This window comes from Ciconia boyciana, chromosome 2 (assembly GCF_034638445.1).
Source record: "Ciconia boyciana chromosome 2, ASM3463844v1, whole genome shotgun sequence".
Taxonomy (NCBI): Eukaryota; Metazoa; Chordata; class Aves; order Ciconiiformes; family Ciconiidae; genus Ciconia; species Ciconia boyciana.
Window position 1 is genome coordinate 6,496,747 of NC_132935.1, and position 15,542 is coordinate 6,512,288.

Consider the following 15,542-nt stretch of genomic DNA (forward strand, 5'->3'; position numbering starts at 1 on the left):
AGTTTAGTTGTCTAAACATATTAGTACCACCGGAGATACCCTGGGGTACCTGCATGTCTGATATCTGTATGTGACTCACAAATATAACAGAGGACTTAATAGTAGTATGTACATTTGTGAGGGGACAGCTAGGGGACAGCTGAGACACTCTAAAATATCTTAAATAGCACTGAACATCTATGTTTAAGTTATTGAATTGAGACACTATATATACCACCAGAGGTCCAGAAGGAAATCATCCTTTTCTGAATATCAGATAATATATTTAGTTCTCTAAGTGTCATTTTCGTTGTGTAACTTTAGGCATCGCATATTTATTCTTTTCATCTTGTCACAGAAAGTGGAGGCATGGAGAAATTTAACAGGGTATCACATCTATCAGGAAATCCATCACAAAATGACAATTTATCCAGAAGCTCATTCCTGTCCTATTTGTACATATGCCTTCTTAAGCTCACTGTAGAAAAACTCAAACTGGTTTTGTGAGCACCTCACATCTTAAATGCCATCTTAGTTGCCTTTACCAACAGCAGGAAGAAAGGAGGTCCTTATTGAGAGATTCATATAGGAGTTAGTGTTAATTCTGTTTTACCCTCTGTTTTTTTAATTAACTGAGCTTTGAGGAAACCTAGAAAATCAACTCAGATGTAGAAACCTGCATTGCAGAGATTGTCATTTGGTCAGGTGAGTCCTGCCCTCTGTGCATTAAGATGAGTAATGGGGCAGAAGCAAGTCTTTCATCTGGTAATTTCTTGAACAGAGAGCAACTTCCTTCTGTGTGTACACATCACATTACACAGAGGATCTTTATTTTATTTCATTTATTTATTTGAGTGGGACTTCTTTCACCATTCAAAAATATAAGTGGAACCAGCAAATGTCTTCATTAATGATCTGGATGATGGAGCAGAGTGTACCCTCAGTAAATTTGCAGATGCCACCAAACTGGGAGGAGTGACTGATATGTCAGAAGGTTGCGCTGCCATCCAGAGGAACCTTAACAGGCTCAAGAAATGGGCCAACAGGAACCTCATAATGTTCAACAAGAACCTCATGATGTTCAACAAGAAGTACAAAGTTCTGCAGCTGGGGAAGAACAGCCCCATGCACCAATACATGCTGGGAGCCACCCATGTGCAAAGAAGTTTGGCAGAGATGGACCTGGTGGTCTTGGTGGACACCAGGTTGAACATGAGCCAGCAATGTGCCCTTGCTGCAAAGAAGGTGAATAGTATCCAGGGCTACATTAAGAGGATTGTGGCCAGCAGGTCAAGGGAGGTGATCCTTCCCCTTTATTCAGCACTTCTGAGGAGTACTTTGTCCAGTTCTGGGCTCCTCAGTACAAGAGAGACATTGACATAGTGGAGAGAGCCCAATGAAGGGCCACAAAGATGATAAAGGGACCGGAATACCTCACATATGAGGAAAGGCTGAGAGCAGTGGGACTGTTCAACCTAGAGAAGAGAAGGTCAGGTGGGATCTTAACAATGTGTGTAAACACCAGAAGGGAAGGTGTAAAGAGGATGTAGCCAGGCTCTTTTCAGTGGTGTCCAGTAACAGGATCAGAGGCACAATCTGAAACACAGGAGATTCCCTCTGAACATCAGGAAACACTTTTTTACTGTGAGGGTGACTGAGCAATGGCAGAGGTTGTTCAGAGAGTTTATGGAATTTTCATCCCTGGAGATATTAAAAAGCTGTCTGGACACAGTCCTGGGCAACTGATTGTAGGTGGCCCTGCTCAAGCAGGGAGGTTGGACCACATGACCTCCGGAGGTCTCTTCCAACCTCAACCATTCTGTGGCTCTGTAATTGTGTGAAAATTAACTTCACAGATCAAGGAAGACCTTGAGTCTGATAAACTCCTTTCTTCCTCACACTTCTTATCTGCATATGCCCACTTCCTCCTCCTATTAGATGAAGTCTCTACTTTGTATGTGAATGATTACTACACATAGAGTAATGATACCAATTTTATAATGTTTTTTATTGAAGACATTATTGTTCTAAAGACATTAAAAAGCAGTCAGAAAATATTCTTCAGATACTGACAGGAATCTCCAGAGTGTATGTGACCCAAAAGACCCACACCAAAAAGAAAGTGAAAAGCTACAACATGCCTATCTAATTACTGACATACTCCCTGGAGTTATCAACATACCAAGTATAAACAACCGTGAGAACTGGAGCAACTGAAAATGAGAAACAGCTAATTTATTAGGATACAAGACCTATAGAAGGGGAAAACAGAGTAATAATTATCCTTTTCTCCTTTCTTTCCTTGTTTATAAAAATGACAATAAGGTTGTAGTTGCGTCATCTGCTGTGAAGACACTTGAGGTGGAGCAGAGATAACCCTGCACTGGTTTCTTCTCTCCAATTCTTACCCAACAACACTTTTTTGTTTCTGAGACCAGAGGTTCTTGGTATGACACTGCTGTTACCATGCTATCATAAATAAAATCCAAGCCACAAAAGGGAAAGGGTGCGTCCTTCCTGTCATATTAGATTTGTCCCATGGAAGACAGTACCTCAACAGAGAGAGGCAGTTCTGTGCTAGACTTCCAACAACATTACAACTTTCACACTGAACCCTTATCAAAATACCCCCTCAGGAGAAAAAAAATACAACAAACAAACAAACAAACAAAACCCCCCCAAAACCAAAACCAAACAAAATAAAATCCCCCCAAATAAACAGAAGACTTCCACCCCTGCTCCAGATTTTGTTTACATTTTTCTTTTGCAACAGAATGTAGAGGAAAAGCAAAGGAGAGAAATTCTGACAAGGTCAGTGCTAGTCATCCTCATTTAACAGTATCTGCCCATTTTCTGGGTGCAAAAGCTGGGTGTTAGGGACCATGTTTTCCCAGTCTTTCCCTCTGAGATAGTCAAGGTCTGACAGTCTTAGCAGCCAACAGCCAACCAGTACTCAGCATCAGGATCATGTTAAAAGGGGTCTCTCATTTGTGCTAGAAGTCTCAGAAACAATCCCAGTTCCTTCCAGGTCAATGATAAGGCCATAGTGATGGCCCATCACAGACCTCCTGGTCAAGAGTACTCACAGGAGCTCCTGAGAGTACAAGAGGGAGTTAAAATCCCAGTGCCTGCACTCTTTGAAGGTGGTTTCAACACAAGGAGATGCTATTCTTCTAGACTTGGCATTATGGCTTAGTGGTATCTATAGACTGGGCCTGCAGCACCTCCTGCCCTCCTCCTCCTCCGGCCTCGGGGTCCCTCTGCTGCTGCTCCCTCCTTGGCTTCCTCCTCCTCTGCCTCTGCCGCCTTGTGCCCTGTCGGAAACCTCTTTTCCCCCAGGCACCCCCAGCTTGGCTGAGGGACTCAGCTGTGTCCTGCGGTGGGGCCCTTGGAGCCGGTTGGGACCGGCTGGAACCGGCTGTGTCTGGCATGGGGCAGCCCCGGCCTCTCCTCACAGAGGCCACCCTGCAGCCCCCTGCCAGCACCTGGGCCAGACACCCGATGCAGTTTTGAAAACTGATGCTGAAAATCAGTGCCCCTTGCTTTGAACAGGTCTAACAACTATGTACCCCTTCCACTGGCTGCCCCTTTCTCTGTCATCACACATAAGTCATTTGCCTTTGCCTTCAAAGCTCTTCAGAGTGTGTCTACACGTATATGACATCATTCATCTGGTATTGTAAGGACTTTTACAGTTCATACCATACAGGACTTTTACAGTTCATGCTGTACAGCGTCCTTTATTTTCCACTTAGCTTTCCAGAGAAGGAATCCAGTGCTTTCCCCTATACTCCACCTCAGGCTGTGGATCAGCCGATGAGGTAAACCTCAGCAAAGTCAATCAGTTTAGTTTATTGTGGGGCTATTTGAAGTGAAAGATGCACTGTGCTGAGACAGCCCATTTCTTACGAGCACGTACGGAGGGCAGCACAAACATTTAATGCGTGGCAGAAAATACAGGAAAATGCATCCAGATTTCTTTTGCTTGTTATGGCCTTAACCACTTCCTTGGGGAAAACACAAAAGGCTGTACTCAGGATTTAAAGGTCAGGCCTGAAAATGTGTACATAGACTTGTAGTCTCTTGTCTTCCTTGGCACCACTTAGTAAATATTTAGCCCTTACAACCTAGAAAGAGGTTTTCAGCACCAGCTTTTCACAAAAGGATGAACTGTCTTCAGACTGGAGATTTGGATTGCTGTAAGAAGCGAGTAAAATTAAAGGTTGAAGAGCCTCTCTGTCTTTCTTTCTGATAAAAATGTATAATATCTGTATAAAGATCATCAATCCAGACAGTTCATTTTCCTCCCCTTTCATTAATAAATACTTGGAATAAGACAGTCTCAAAACCTCGAACACAAAGAAACTTATTGTCTGTCAATCCCTGTACATTAGAACAGTTTTTAATCTTTGGACAAATACTCCTCTTGCATTTGTAGAAGCAAACATGGAGTGTGAGCTTGAGAAAAAAAGAGCCTTTGCCTTAAGGGTTGGATTTGGGCTGCTTACTAATGCTACTTTGCATTTACTTCATTACCATCAGGGCTCAAATTGTGTTACAGACTGCATGTCAGTACAGTGCACTGCTGGCACTGTGTGTCTGGCTGCTTTGTTTTCTTCTTCTCCATCTAGTCACACCTTTCCCTCTCCTCTCAGTAGATGGGCAACAAAGCAAAAGCACTGCACAGAAGATGAGTAGGGTGGCAAAACATGCTCTCCTCAATTAGGATTGAGTCATTACCCATCGTTCCCTCTAAGCCTTATAATGAATATTTGTCCAGACCAGCAGACTGGCATCTTGTTTCGACAAAGCTTTGAATATCTAAAAATAGAACCTGAGTTAGAAGATGAGCTGACCTTGGCTCCTTCTGTAACCAGTGAAGGACTGATGCCTCTAGAAGGTAATTTTTTCCTTTGACTGTAAAAGGAGTCTGGAGTGACTAGACTCTGCACTTACATTCTTCTGTTAAGTAAAAAATAATAAAAGGTAGATTGGAAGGAATCTCTGGAGGTCTCTAGCCCAACTCCTCCATCAAAACAAGGCTAACTCCAAAGTTAAGTAAGGCTGCAGACAGTCTTGTCCAGTCTGGTTCCAAAAAGCTCCAAAGATGGAGATACCACAGCCTCTCAGGGCTACCCTTTCCCCTACTTCATCATTCTCCTGGGGGCAAATGTTTTCCTAATTTCCAATCAGAATTTCCTTTCTTGAAGTTTGTGACCCCTGCCTCTAATCTTCCCTAATACTTCTAAGAAGAGCTTGAATCTGTGTTCTTTAAAAGCTTCTTTTATGTAATGATGGGAGCCCTTACACCCACCTTTACCCTTCTCTTCTCTAGGCTGAATAATTCCATTTCATTCAGCCTGTCTTTGTATGCTGTGTGCTATAGGCCCCTGATCATCTTAGTGGCCCTCCACTGGACTGTCACTGGCTTGTTCACAAAAGTAATGATAATTAGTAGCATGAGTTGACTCCAAAGCTAATGGAACTGTTCAGCAGCTCACATATATGCAGGCAAGTTCAATGGTACACAAGGAAACTAGGATTTACCACTGCACAGTTTCTTCCATTTATAAGCTATGGCTCAATACTGATCAAATTCTGTGAAAATCACTGCTTTTCAGAATCACAGTAGGTCAGTCTTGCGAAGACCATCTAGTTTATCTTCCAGCAAAATGATGCCTTAAAATTTCCAAAATTATTTTTGCTAAAAAAAAAAACAACCAAAAACTAGAGAACCTGCTTCAAGAATATCTTCAAAGTGCAACTGAGCTAGAGATCTCTAAACACTGACTTTTGCATAAATCCCTTATGTATATCTAATATAATCTAATCTAATTTTTCACCATAGGTATGTGAAAACAGTCAGTAGTAAGAATGCAACAGATGAGTAATCAGGAAAAAACTCTACATCTGCACAAGAATTTTCTAATTGCCTCTAAAGAAATGCAGAGGAAGCCCCCTCACAACAGAAGATGCAATATAGGTCAAGTATGACCTAGCTAACTCTTTTCCATCCAGGGTCTAGTCTTGAAAATCATGGTTATCCAAACAAGCTTTACTTATCTGTCCTGTTCCACTGCATTTAATAGACTTAAATGCATGAGAATGAGTCAATACAGGAATACAGGTTGTGATACTCAAGCTTCAGTTAAGATTGGAATTAATTCCTTAGTAAAATCAAACAACATTGTTTTATAATAGAAATAGAATAATTCATGAAGAAAAGTGCATTGCAAAAAAAGGAAGGCTACCAGAATATCCAGTTCTACATATTTTGATTTCTTATATTACTGAAAGAAGTTGTCTCATATGTGTAAATACATTAAAAATATTTTTATATTTATAAAATATAAAATAGAAGTATATTGGCAACTCTTTAAAATACTTTGGAAGGAAAGTAATATGCAATGATTTTTATTTCTTTATATGACTTGTGAGTAGTGATTCTCAGCATTTTTTTATTATTTACACATGGGATAATAGTTTTACATACAATTCTGAGCTATACACATGCAGACATGCACTGACATAGACATGCACACACATAAAGGCAGGCTCCACCAAAGAACTGAATAAATTGCATTTTCTCTCCCTCTCTTTTGGATTTCAATGTCAACAAATAGAAACTCAATTATTAGTATGCAGACAAATTTCCCTAAATTACACCTTTAGCCATTCTTATGACAATGCTGACAGTGTTATTACTGAGTAGAAGAGAACACCCTGCTGAACAGTATTTTCATGCTTTTAGTATGAAACAAAGAAAAGCTAGAAGAAAAAAAAATAGAGCTTTTTTGTATAGCTCTTTTGGTGATGTGCCTTTTATGCAAATATCTCATAGTTTTCTACAGTAATGGTACCATTAAATGCCTTGAGATTATTTGTAAGAGAAAAGTGTTACCTTGAGATTAAGACATAAAGTACTAAGTGCATTTTTAGGAACAGAGAAGATTTCTCTGTAAAGAAGTTAATGTTCCAAAGAAAGCTTTGTTTATTCAAAAGGTTTTATGGTTGTGCTGTTTTCTTCACTTAGCACCTTAATTCTCACAAACCATACGGCTGTCCAGATGTTTAAAATAAAAAGCCCATTTGGGTATTACCAGAGATTACTGAGAAAAGATATACAGACATGATGTTTAGCTATGCAACATAAATTCTTAGAGTGTGGAGTACCCAATAAACACCATATCTTAGATCTGATGAAACTAAACCCATAAATCATAAAAACTAGACAAAGGTCTCATAATACCATTTACCTCTAGCCAGATGCCATCTGAAAAGAATCTACTAGCCAGGGTGATAATCCTTTTTTCTTTTTCTTTTTTTTTTTTCTTGTTCTCACCAAGGTACTATTGGGAAATGTGTTTACCACGGGTTAATATGTTTCTGCCCAACCCAGATGCACTTTTCATATGTTCTTGTTGCTTGTAATGCCTTGAGAATAGGGTTGCCTAACATCTAAAATACATACATTCTCCTTATTGCCTGAATCTTTCATCTCCTCTCCTCTGGGGCTGCCTAATATGCTCACCAAGCTATTATTGTTTTGCTTCAGATAGCTTGGCCCGCTTGCCGAGTTTCATTTGCTGTCACAGTCACAAATTACAGAATTTACTTCACGCTACCTCCATTCCAAAGTATCAGTTTGCGCTTGCTGAACTGGAGAACATGATGATGGATCAAGGCACATTTGAGCTAATCCATCGCAAGTTGATTCTCCAAAGAATGCAGCACAGTAGTAGTCTGTGGCATTTCCTTTCCATATTAATTTGCTCATTCTGTTTTCTAGTAATTGTTTGCTATCCCAGGCTTTGTTTCAGTCACAGCAGTTTGCTCTCACTTTTCTTCCTTGGCTTTTGACAGATCATAAAAAATAAGTAAAGAAAAAAAAAGAAAAACAGACAGAAAAGTGATTTTTGTTTTTTACTTGTTTTTCACCTTCATAAACAAATCTTTAAAGCTAGCCAGATTTTCTGCAGGTGTAAATCACTCTAGCACCACTGTGCATACCATTTTATGCCAGCTGAGGCTGTAATACAATACTTCTAAAATGCCACTGATGTAGTTGTTGTCTAGACTTCAGTTTCAGCCATAGACTCACATCTCCTAAAGGAATCAATTGCACCATGTTATCTGTATTCACTGTCAAATTGCATCTTCTGCTTCAAATCCTTTCAAAAATATTTGCTCCTAAATGTATGAAAATTCAACGTTAGAGTGGGCAGTGAATGTACATTACATGGAAATTGATTAGCATGTGTTCAAAGAACAGTTCAGTTGGTAAATCCTGAAGGAATGAGTTGGCATTTATTTTTTACATTATATGCTTCATTAGCGGTTCAGAGTCTGGATTACAGACCACGTCCCCACTACTGTAGCTGCTGTATCTGCACAGAACAACAAGAGAGTCCTCCCTTCTTGAAGAGTACATTTTTAATGCTAATTTAACATTAGGATTCTTCAATCAAATTCATGAATATAAGAAAATTGAAAAGCTTTAACTCCATATTCTTATTTTTTTAATCCAAAACAGCAACAACAAAAAATGTAGTGACATAATTGACACAATATGGGCATAGTGATTTTAGTTTGTCAAAACTAGTTCAATTTTTTGTTGTCACAATGGGTAATGTAGCATAAATATCATTGCTGTGAAAATTTTAGCTTAGATTTCCTTATTGTTGCCTGTTCAAATTACTGACTTTCAGTTATTTATGCCATTTTTTCCCTGTGTTTGATTTGCATTGGGGGTCAATTCCTCAAAGCAGTGCACAGCCTTACTTGCATGTTCTCTCTGATCTTTCAAAGAAAATCCATTGCTATTTTGCAGAAAGTGCCTGCTTTTCTTCTCTCAATAATTCTGAGAAAATCTAAGCTGATGTGCTCATTAGAGGATATGGAGTAGAACTAACATCTCATAAGGAAGACTTGCATGATGAAGGCTTGTGAGTTTGGGCCCTAAAGTAGCAAGGTCACCAGTTCATCATGCCAGCATTCAAAGTTAAAAAGTTATTTATTTAGCTAGAGTTCCCTGTACTATCACATGTAACTTAGGACTTTATGTTTGTCTTACAGTCCCTGAGGTGTACCTTGGAAATATGAAGGATGTAAGAAGGGACAGTGTTTCTGCTGGCACAATAAGGTTAGTTTGGATTTGCTGGACTTTCTGTGCAATGCTGTGGTATCCTATTTTACTGAAGCATTTATACTGGCTTCTAAAGAAATATCTTGCCAAGCTGAGCTGATCAAGGATTGCAATTATTGTTCTTAATTAACAGCAATCATAAGAATGTGTAGTCTTACCAGTTAAAATGTTGTTTTTTGTTTTTTTTTCTTTTTTAGACATGCCAATAACTATAAAATCATCCACTGTACTAAATAAAGGAGAATTGCTTATTACAATAAATTTTGTTAACTGGAGGACAGGTTGATAAAACCACATGATGAGTTAAAGATGAGTTTATGACCTAAAAAGAAGTTAAAGTTTCTAGACATGAAGAAGCGGACAAAACCAATAGAAATGGTTTGTTTTCTTTTGAGCAAAGTTAAACTACATACACAAAAGTAGCAAGATATTGGGTTTGATTAGTAGACAAATTAGTTGCCTCTTCAAATGAATCAGAGTTTCACATCTGTTTGAGTTTAGAAAGAATCATTCTCAGCACTGAATGAAAAAAACAAACACTTAGATTTAAACATTAAACAATGAACCTTTGAATGCTGTGTGGTAGATACTGAGTGCTGGAGCCCACCACATATATCTGGGACACACAAGACCAAATTTCTCTGCTTCTCTGGCCAAGATTCATCCTGTCACCAGAAGAAGGAGGATGATGACATCTCAGAAAGTTATTCAGACCACAAGAGATCTAAGCTGACTTCTGTAAAGTCTTGTTCACTGCATTGACTACAGAGAAATTGTACAGTAATTATAGCACTAATTTAGTCTTGTTGGGTAACAAAATTTCAGTGAAATTAACCTGGGCCTCTATGTCTAAAACCCGCAGTGCTCGCACACAAAGCTGTGCCTGACTTTGGTGACAGGTGGATAGGTACTGTGGAAGTATCACAAGTCTGCAAAGTCATGGGTGGTCTGGGGAAGGCGAATAGGGAATGGTTATCCTCTCTCTCTTCTCAGCACAAAACCTACAAATCACCAAAAGTAACAATTATCAGATTCAAAGCAAAGAAGAGGCGGCGATTCTTCACACCACGTGCAGTTGAACTTTACCTCAAAAGGTTTTACTCTAGATCTGGAGACATCTAAATGCCACAGGAACTTTGTTTACTCATTTACCCAAAATTTCTCTAGCTGCTTCAAGTTCCTCTTCAACACCACAGAATATTTCTGTTCTGGTAGGGCTGTAATTTTGATACCCAGCTCATTCTGCTTCATCAGGATCCTTCCTGGAGGAGTGTGTTCTGTTAAAGATTCCCACAGAAAGCCTCACACAAGGCAAAAGTTTGGGACATTATCGATTTCTTCTTTCTGCCTTGAACTTTTCTTCTGTAATGACTCTTCCATGAGGTGGGAGAGTGCAGGTTGATATCTACCTCTATCTGTAAGAGATTCAGTCCTACTTCTCTCATTTTCCAAGTAAGCTACTGTAACTGTCTAGATGCAGAACAGAGTGGGGGAATGAGGGAATTTGTGCATATTTGTCATTCTTTACTCCCCCCTGAGGAAAGTGACTGCTAGATAGAAAAATAATTTGAGATTCATGAAACCCGGCAGAGCACAAGTGGGAGCATAAGTCTGTAGCCTAGTGATTAGGACCCCCTGGAGACCTAATTTACTCCTCCAGGAATACTACTGCATGTGAAACAGTTGCAGGATAAAACACAGACTATTCACTTTTTTTTCACTCTAATGCAGAATGTCCAAATGTGATCTCTTTTCATAGAAATGATATTCTGAGCAGACAATGGCCATGTATACATATTTAACAGGAATGAAATCTAACATAATGGTTTGTAGCAATAGATTCTGGTAGTTGGTAAAACCACTTCTGCTCACACAAGGTTTTTGTTTTCCAGTAAAGCTGGTTCTGGACTTTTTCCTCAAACCACAAAGCTATGGCTGATCTTACCAAACACCTGAGAGTGACCAAGCAGTAAGCATATTCCCCAGCCTGCTGAAGGTGCTAGGTTACCAAGACTTCCAAATAAAAAACAGCAGCAGCTACAAAACAAAAAATTCAAGTTAAATGTCACTTTTAAATCCTAAAGAAGGCTCCTTTAAAAGTAAGTTATCAAAATTAGCATTTACTGTGAAATTTAACATTTCCCTTTCCAAGCAGCTAACGGGCAGCTGGCAGATATAACAGTTTGTGCAGCAATTTCTGTGCTTTGCTTTGAGATCTACTGAGAACTTCTAGGGTTGTTAGACTCCTGGGAGTTCTTTGAAGTCCAGGGTGCCAGCTGAGGCTGGGAAAAGATAGCTACAGGAGGTCCTGATTTCCAGTAAGCACTAGTAACTTCTAATGAGCTCTGCCAACTATTCCTGATTTGAGGGTGCTTTCAACTTTTTTTCCACAGCAGATTCTTGGTTAGGTGTGTCAAACAACTTTTCAACAAGTGCTAGGAAGAGGCCTGTATAGCTGCTGGCCTTAGAGTACGGCTCTCAGATGCAGCAGCTGATGCAGAAGAGGTCGCAGAAAGGGGACAGAAAGTCTGCTGTGGTCACTCTGTGCACTCAGCAATGATGGTGGTGTGCAAGGAGGCATGGTCCCCAGCATCCACTGGAGAAACTATACTGGTGCATTGGAGAGCTGGACTGAGATCCCAAGGGAGGATACAGATTTCTCTGAGGATGGTCAAACACAGGCACAGGTTGCCTGGAGAGCTTATGGAGTCTCTGCCCTTGGAGTATTCAAAACCCAATGGGAAGTGGTCTTGAGCAGCCTGTTCCAGATGACTCTGAGCAGGGGTTTGGACTATATGATTTCCAGCAGCACCTTCCAACCTCAACTATTGTGATTCAGGAAGTATAGAGAACACTTCCAGCTAAATCTTGGGAGAAGTAGGGTATTTCCATCACCTCCACTCATGGAACTTGCTACTGATTTTACATCTAAACGTCTCTTCTTTTTGTATTAAAAATAAAAGTCTTATAAATCTTCCTGGAATTACATTTTCCAGTCCAGTTATACCCGTGCCCTTTCTTAGGATGTTTGAACCAGTAATTCCTAAGTATACTTATTTTTACCTCAGTGTGTAGAGTTCATCAATGGTGTTTTTCATGGACCTTATGCCCATGGAGGCTCCTAACCTTTGCATGAATGATTAACCATTCAAAAGTCCCCCTTCATAAGAGAGTTCATTATGGCATTAATTCTATCCAGAACTGCTTGCCGATCTCATATGTTTCACTGCTAACCTTCCAGTTTATTACACAGTTTTAGCTAACTGAAATACTGAGATGTCTATTCCTTGGCTAAGTACATCTTTGTGTTTTCTTTCTCCTCTAAAGCTCCTTATGTTATAAAGGCTCCACACCTCCTCCAAGAAAGTTAATGGTGGCAACAGTCCATCACTGAGCAGGTTAGATTAAATGACCTGCAGAGATCCTTTCAAACCAATATTTCTATGACTCTATGAAACCCATTCCACTGCGTCTAAAAGTTTTGTCCTGAAACCTAACCTCATATTTTATAAAATTTAGGTTGGTATTTCTTATCCTGTCCTCCATGAATATTTCTTTCCTGTTTTCAGCAGCACAGTACCTACTTGAAGAGTGTTACCAGGTATGCTTCCAGTCTTTTCCTCCTTTGGGTAAGTGGTTTAATTTTTTTTCAATCTTTCCTAAAATATCACGCTTTTGAGATACGTGATCACTCTCACTCCTGTACTCTGGTTTTTGTCCATAGCTCTCCTGGATATGTTGTTTTAGAAAAGGCCTCCCCAGTGCTGAATAAACTGGAAGGATAACAGCATATGGTTTTGAAGGTTATAGTACTGGTTTTACATTCATGATGGAGGGAGTGGGGTGGAGGAGGATGACAGTGTTCACTTGTGACCCACTATAACTTCTAAATACTTTTCTGTATAACGGCTGCTAAAGCAGCTGGTCCTCATTCTGAGTTTTTACAGCTGATTATGCTTGTGAAGTGTTATACTTTGCATGAGTCCCTAATGAATTTCATTATATTTTTTTCAACCATATCTCCTGTGTCTCAGCATAATTTTGGATTCCAGTCTTGTTCTTGAGCTTCTTGAAGCTTGTTGTCACCTGCAGATTTAATAAGCACACTTTCCATTCCATCATCTGGGTCATTAACAAAAGTATTGAATAGTTCCAAAATGAAGGCAGATGCCTGTTGGATCCTGCCCAGCACTTCCCTCTGTTTTGACTATGAACCACTGACAAATAATCTCTGAGTACAGCTTTCTAACTGTCTTTGCACCTACTCTGTGGTAGTTTCATCTACTTAAGATTTTTCAGGCCTCTTTGGGAAAATAACCTCTAAGCCTATGACAGAAGTCTTACCAAAGTCAAAATATGATGTTTCCAGCTTCTGCTCAGTCCACAAACCATTTTATAGGAGAAGAAGAAGAAGAAAGTTGGTTTGACATGCTTTCTTCATGACAAATCTCAACTAGCTGTTGCTCCTTGTTATTTCCTAGGTGCGTACAAAGAATTTGTTAGATTTTGTAGCTCTTTTTCACTGCACAAATCACAGTCACAAGCTATTGCTTATCATTTCATATATTCTTTAACCAAAGCAATGTTAGCTTTTTAAAAAATGTCAGGTGAGTAAAATTTGACTTAAAATTATGTTGCAATACACATTATCTCCATGCTAATAACGCTTTAGTGTTTTGTGGTGAGACAGTGCTATTCAAAATAAATATCTAGATGTATGCATAGAGATGCAAAGCATATTTTTATCTATGTATATATAGTACCTCAAAGAAATCTGCTTTGCAGAAATGCAAATATCTTTTAGTCACAGAGTCCATCAGTCAAAAAAAAAAAAAAAAGGGGGTAATTGCACCTTAGATGTATATATGATAGACGAAACAGCTTTATGGTTATTTCAATTGCTAGTTATTCTAATCATGGAGACAGAAAAGCATGAAGGAAGTGGGTATGCTTATTTTATGCAGATAGTTTTTGTATCTAAGTTTGGATGCCAAGCCTTTAATACAGCCAGTGTAGAAAAGTAAGCTCTGAATCACCCCTGAGAGGTTCTTTACTTAGGACTCAAACTAGAAGTCTAAACTCAGGCAGTAAAATTAACCTCCATTGTTCCTTTTATTCCATTGCCCACCAGTCCCGTGCTGCCCTACCCTCAACCAACTGTCCATCAACTTCAGTTTTTCATACCTCTCAGGTTACAAGACTTGGATCTCAGCCTTAATTTTACTAATGTGTACAAAATTGAATAGATAACAGTCTAAATCCCTGATTGCAATTCCCTTTGCTTTATTGTTACTACCACAAGTAGGCTGAGGCTTAACAGTTTGTTCAAGCTTTCTTTTTTATCCAGATTTATGCTGGGTCTTGCTTCTTCATGGAAATCAGAAGCTGGCAGTGCTTACTGCACTGCAGTTGTAGGTTAAACTGGTGGCAAGGCATCATCAAGTTTATAAACATTTCCAAGCATTATTTCCCACTGTTCTTTGCTGCTGTTCCTATGACACTCAGCAGTGAAGCTCTTCAGGGTGTCCTCATGGGATGCTTATTAGTGTTTTCTAATTGCTCCATGCAGAGAGAAATAACTGTACATGGCAGGACTCCACCATTGGTTTAGCCTGTGTAACTCATGTGGCCTTAAGTTGTAAGTGTCAAACCACATAGAATGAACTAATGAGAGAAAGATTAGTTTAACAACCCTCTAATGTGTTATCAGGGAATGCATGCTATTGCATTAGGCTGTCTTTTCCCAGACTAATTTCAGCATGTCTCTACTAAACATCTACTGTTTCCTGTCTTGACCTCCTTGCTCTCTCGTCCTAGGTTCAGCAACGGTCCAGTCTGCTCAAAATGGCCATGTACCTTTTGCAACCTATTCCCCATCAGAGATTTGTCTCTGAACCAGCCAAGGGTATGCTTTAGGAATGGAAAATACCAACCTCTTCTTAAATATTCAAGGCAGCAAACAGAAATAAATTTTGGAGGAGAGATGTAGGAATTCAAAAGGAAAAAAAAAACAACAGTGCCTACCTCACACCTACAGAATGCTGAAGAGGAACTGAAACAAAGAAGAAAACAATTAAAATTATTTTTTAAAAATATCAGCATAACAAATGGGGTTTTGTTGAACTATATCTAAGCATTTAAGATTTCAAAATTCTCTATGCCAATCTGTAAGAACTAATAAAGGGAAAAAAAAGATAAATAAGGTTATTTAAGAGGACATGAGCCTTACCTATTTATTCATTTATTTTCCAATCATAATGAATAATAATTATAATAATTCTGATAAAAAAACATAGGTTGGAACAAAACTTTTTACTGAGGTCTGAATTCTAAGAGAAGCAAATTACATTATCTTCAATATAAGACAGACAAAAAAAAAAAAAGCCCTGCACGCCTAAGAAAGATTGAAATTCAAACC